We start from the raw sequence: 6,000 nt of genomic DNA on the forward strand, positions 1-6,000 counted from the left end.
TCTAGGCACCTCCTTCCACAGCGTATGTAGAAGCCAATCCCAGACATCATAGCATTTAATCCATGAATATTTCGGTAAGCACTTACTATAGATAAGAATTTTTAAACATAATCATAATGCCATTTTTACACTTTTTAAAATTAATAATTCCCTAATATCATCAAATAAATGTTACAGAAATAATGAAGAAACCCCCAAAGACAATCATCGTCAACAATTTAGGACATTTGCTTTCAATTTTTTCAATATCTATGCTAATGTTATTATTATTGTAGGTATTTATGAGTGTAACTTTTGACTCAATCTGAATACATTTGCCCCTTTTCTGAGTCTCAGTTTCACCATATCTTATGTAAGTGGATTGGCTGGAAGAATCTGATTGACATGGAAAGACGGAGGACTCAGATGAATCACCCTCACAGCATTAGGCTGCCAGTAAAATCCAACAACTCATGCAATTGCATTAGACATTAAAATTAAAACAGACCCCTCGGCCCAGCTGAAGTTAGTCTAAACACAAAAGAAATTATGTTTCAGAGAAGAAGAACTGACTATATTGAAATGACCAGCCACAACATTACAATAGATCAATTCCTTTTGCTGTGAATTTCCTCTTTCATCATGCTCCATCTTAGGAAAGACAATTTGCATTTCTGTTCTACTTTTATATAGTTCTAAGTGTCAGTTATTCTCTGAATGTTATTTCTGAGCTACTCAGGATGGCACTGTAATTTATTCCTCCTGGTTTACTCTTAATTTGGCAATGTTTGTTCTCTTGGACTGATTATCACCATTCGTAATTGTGTTAACTACTTTTGAAATTGAAAAACAAGGCAAATTAGCTATGTTCAGGTGCTTCCTTCTCTGTTCTAAACAGTTGAGAATCTTCACAGGAGTCAAAATATATGGATATTATTACATTGTTTCTCTAACCTGATTTTGTGCTGTGAAAGGGGTTGATTTTGGGGGGGGTGTGTGTTTGAGAGTATAGAGGTGCAAAAGAGGTGTTTGAGTATATAGATGTATGTGTGTGTGTGCCTGTCTGTGTGAATTGTTTTCAGTTTAGTTTCGTGGGTTTCAGTGCAAGTTTCCCCTCTGGCAGTCCAAAAACTATGATAAAACTTTCAAGTCAGATTGCACAAATAGCTTCTCAGCTTTGAAAGATCAAAGGGTTGGAATCTTACCTTTTGAACTGAATTTTATTCATACCAACTTGAACATCACTAAGTTGGGTACTTTTTATTCTACCTATTCCCTAGCCTACCCTTCTCACTTTTTCATTTCAAAGCTTGGAAAGTAACTTCAGAAATTGTATTAGAATTTTTTTAATTTAAAAAATAAATAAATTTCAAAGCCTACACATAGGAAATACATGGAAGAACAATCCATGTCTTTATCAACCATTTCTGCTGTAGAAAATAATGGAATTAAATCCTGCATAGCTGAAAGAAGTAGATAACCAATTATCCCAAGTACTGGGATAACTTATTTCACCATTCAACTTGAAATTAACCCACTGCCTTCTTCTGAACTTGCCCTAATCTTTCCTCCATATTTATAATCGCATCTCAGTTTTCTGTTGTTTTAAAATTAACGTGCCACACTGCATGGCTTCTGGGACCTTATTTCCCCAACCAGAGATCGAACCTGGGCCCTTGGCAGTGAAAGCATGGAGTCCTAACCAATGGACCAGCAGGGAATTCCCTTCATTTTTCACTCTGCAGTCTAAACCAAAATTCTTGACTAGGATGTCCTTTGCAGTCTCATCATTCACAACGTTAGAAAGAATTAGCTTCGACTGTCAATATAGGTGGTATTGGGGAAGCTGAGTCTTCTTGGTAACCTCCAACCAAGTAATAGTTCTGTTTTCCTGTTGAATTAGTACCCTTGGCACATCTTGCTGTTTGACTACATGACCCATAACTCCTTTCTGTCTCCCAGCTCCCAGGGTGAGTCCATTCATTTGTTCAAATAGCTGTTAACAATGTCCTAGTCTGGGCACATACTCTGCTAGGTTCTGGAGGCAGAGTACAATATGATTGACATGGTCTCTGCCAAAAAGGGAACACCCATTCTAGAATGGGTAATCCTTTGTTATTTCGCAAGAAAGAAGGGGCTCAGAGTAAGTCAGTGCAGACAGTCTTCACTTTGTATGGTAGTACAGGACTGCAGAGAAGACCGTGCAGGCCCAAAATGCATAAAGTCATCTTAATACTGTGAAAAACTTACAACTGTTCTGTGATCCATAAAGACTTTTAGTCAAAATATCATTCTCTTATCAATTATTAATGTATAGGGATATGACAATATAATAAAATGCCTATTTATCCAGTACACAGTCACTTAAAACATTAGAAACTCTGAGAATTAAAATGAGTCTTTTTGTAAAACCTTATAAAGAGTAGTTTGAACAGTACTTGCCTTTTTTGCATCATGTAACTTACAGTATGGACTTCCCAGGTGGCTTAGTGGTAAAGAATGTGCCTGCCAAGGCAGGAGATGCAGATTCTATCCCTGGGTCAGGAAGATCCCTTGGAAAAGGAAACAGTAACCCACTCCAGTATTCTTGCCTGGGAAATCCCATGGGCAGAGGAGCCTGGGGACCACAGTCCATAGGGTTGTAAAAGAGTCGGACATGGCTTAGCGACCAAACAACAACAACAACTTACAGTATGGAATTAGCATCTTTGTATGCTTCAGCAAGTTGCCATAGAGAAGGGAATGGCAATCCACTCCAGTATTCTTGCCTGGAGAATCCCATGGACAGAGGAGCCTAGTGAGCCACAGTCCATGGGGTTGCAAAGAGTCGGATACGACTGAGCGACTAACGATAACGATGCTTCAGCAAGTTGCCATACTCCTTTCTCAGTATGGATCAACTTCCAACATTTTATCATCCGTGCTTTCTTTGTTGTGAAATATCTCTAAGAGTTCCTTAATGTGACTGTTTTTTCCCCAGTGTCACTTCCTTGGGGACTGCTTCATCCTTTTCATCACAACCACTTCCCTTTTTTATGTCACTAAGTTCGCCTTCCCTGCATCCCTCCAGCCGACCTGCATATCTGTAATCCCAAATGAGGACAGTGATGACATTCCCACAGTCACCCACTTCTTCTATTACTCTGTTTACATTCAATTAAAATTCTACTTCCAGAGCAACCACTTTTATTTCTTTGTTGCACTTTTGCCTTCATTGGCCAGTTCCCTGTTGTAATCATCCATTTTTTATAAAATGTTATATGGTTCCGTTTTATCACTCAGAAGAAAGGGAGGAAGCACAGCTTCATGCTTTGCTGTCTGTGCATGAACTGAATACCAGATGCTCATTGACTGATCAGTGGCAGACTTTGAAGGAGATGATATGATTAGTCACATCTTTTATTATTTATATTTGCTTATTTGGCTGCATCAGGTCTTAGTTGTGTCACTTGGGATCTTTAGTTGCAGTGCATGGACACTCTAGTTGTGGCACGTGGGCTCAGTAGTTGTGGGACAAGGACTTATTTGCTCCGCGGCATGTGGTATCTTAGTTATCCAACCAAGGATAGAACCCATGTCCCCTGCATTGTAAGGGGGTTTCTTAACCAGTGGACCACCAAGGAAGTCCCCATCTTTTATTTATATAGTGGTTTTTTGATTAAAGAGTTAGTAGCAAAATTTGTACTTTATGAAGTTACTCACAGTTAACATACCATGGTAACCAAAGTTTAAACCATGTTGGGGGACTGGTATTTCGCTGAACTGTGTTAATGGAGATTCACATATATCAGAGCCATCCAGAATGAAGACTTTCTGTACTTAGGTGTTTAAAGGGCCTGAAGCCTGTGGTAAAAATGACTGAATGGGTAGCATTCAGTACTGTCCAATAGAATTTTCTGCAATAATGGAAATTTTCTACATCTTTGAAGTACAATATGGTAGCGAAGAGCCATACGTGGCTATTGAGGACTTCCAATGTGGCAACTGAATTTTTAACTTCATACAATTTAATTAATTTAAATTTAAACACCCACCCATGGCTAGTGGCTACCATATTGGACAATGAAGCTCTAGCAGACAGACAGACAAAAAATGTAGAAAAATAAGCATAATTGTGACAGATTGCAGTAAAGTCTAAGAGGGAAATTGATAGGCTGCTAAGGAAGATTTTTCTGGATTTGGCAGGATGGAGCTAACTCTGATCATTTAGTACACATGACCTCCATTTCACACAGGCCGTGCTAAAGACATGCAAAGGGTGTGTATAATGGAAACAGTAGCAGCTGAAGAGTACCCCTCATTAGAGTGCCCCTGAACAATGCCAACACACACAGAGACTCAAACAACACTCACTTGTTCTTAGCCTTTGGACGCCTTAGATGATCATGTATGATTTACATGGATAACTACCTTTTCCCCAAGATCTGAAAATCTGCTGTGAATTTTGACTATAGATTATTTTGTGACGATTACCACATACTATGGCATATGGGAATTGTGTCAAATACTGACATAACAGGCAGCATATGCAGTTTGTTCCCTGAAATATGTCTTTCCTGAAAACACAGTCTGATGCCATACCAACCCTCAGTCCAGAGCTGGAACTTTCCACTGCTTTTCCCCATCTTTCCACCAGTTCTTGGGCCCAACTTCCTTCTTGGTTGGGTTCCAAGCCCAATCCCAAGTCCACTCAGATGTGACCCAATCCATTCTGAGGTTTAAAATATATACAAGGTAGAAAGGAATAAAGGAAGGTATAAGCTTAGAGTTTGATGAAAGCCAATTTAACTTGAATCTCCACTATCCATTATTGTCTTCATTATTGCCTTTGTCTTCTTTCCCCTCTTTATCTCCCTGACACTCCCTGCCCCCACCTTTCTGTACTACTTTTCTACTGCTGAGTAACACATTGACACAAACTTAGTGGCTTGCAATAACACACATTTAGTATCTCAGTTTCTGGAGATCAGGCATCTGGGCACAGCCTAAGTGGTCCTCTGCTCAGGGTCTCAAAATGTTGCAAACAAGGTTTAGGTTGGGCTGCATTCTCATCTGAAGGTTTGGTTGGTGATAACTCTGTTTCCAAGCTCATTCAGATTGCTAGAATAATTCATTTTCTTGCAGCTTTAGGACTGGCCATTATTCCTGCTGTTTTGCTGGCTGGAGACCAGAGGCTACCCCAGGGTCATAGAGGCTGCCCACAACTGCTTGCCACAGGGCCATCTCCAATGTGGTTGCTTATTTTATCAAGTCTGCAATGAGGTTTAAGTCAGGTCCTCCCAGAATAAACTCATTTAATCAACTAAAAATTAAATAGATTTGGGACCGTAAGTACATCTCCAAAATTTCTTCACCATTGCCATATTCTCTTGGTTAGAAGCATGTTCCAGGTCTTGCCCACACTCAAGGGGAGAGGGCTGGATGGGGCATGAACAGCAGGGGCAGGAATCACGGGGACCACCTTGGGGGCTGTCAGCCCTGACGTCTAAGGCTTTTCCTTCAGCCTTCAAACAAACTCAACAGGTCACATATTCCTCTGAACAGAATATACAGTGTAGACACTTGAAATACAAACTTCAAAGGCTTTCAGAGCCCACAGCTCTGACATAAGTCATCAAAGGCCACGTGGACAGCCTTTGGCCAGCTCTGTCTTGGCCCTGGCCCATTCTCTAGATGTATTTCCATGTTAATATGCCAAGCTTCTCTGGGGCTGGAAACTCCAATAATTATGATGCACTGACCTGTACAGGTCAGGATTTCATTAGTGGTGAGTCCATAGGTAAACTTTCTGCAGCAGTATGACTTTTTTCTTTGCACTCATTTTAGAGTCAAGTATGACTTTGAGGTCAGGTTACATCAATCAAACTGATGGATAAATTATTAAAGATGCTAAACTTTAGCCAGCATAACCATGCCTTTCTCATGTATTTATGGGAAGGGGGATGAATCGGCTCCAGGTCACCTGCTCCTAAGTTATTCATCTGAAGTGGAGCCCACACAGTGAAGTTCAACTGCCCTCCA

The sequence above is a fragment of the Bos indicus x Bos taurus genome, chromosome X (assembly GCF_003369695.1).
Source record: "Bos indicus x Bos taurus breed Angus x Brahman F1 hybrid chromosome X, Bos_hybrid_MaternalHap_v2.0, whole genome shotgun sequence".
NCBI classification, from domain to species: domain Eukaryota; kingdom Metazoa; phylum Chordata; class Mammalia; order Artiodactyla; family Bovidae; genus Bos; species Bos indicus x Bos taurus.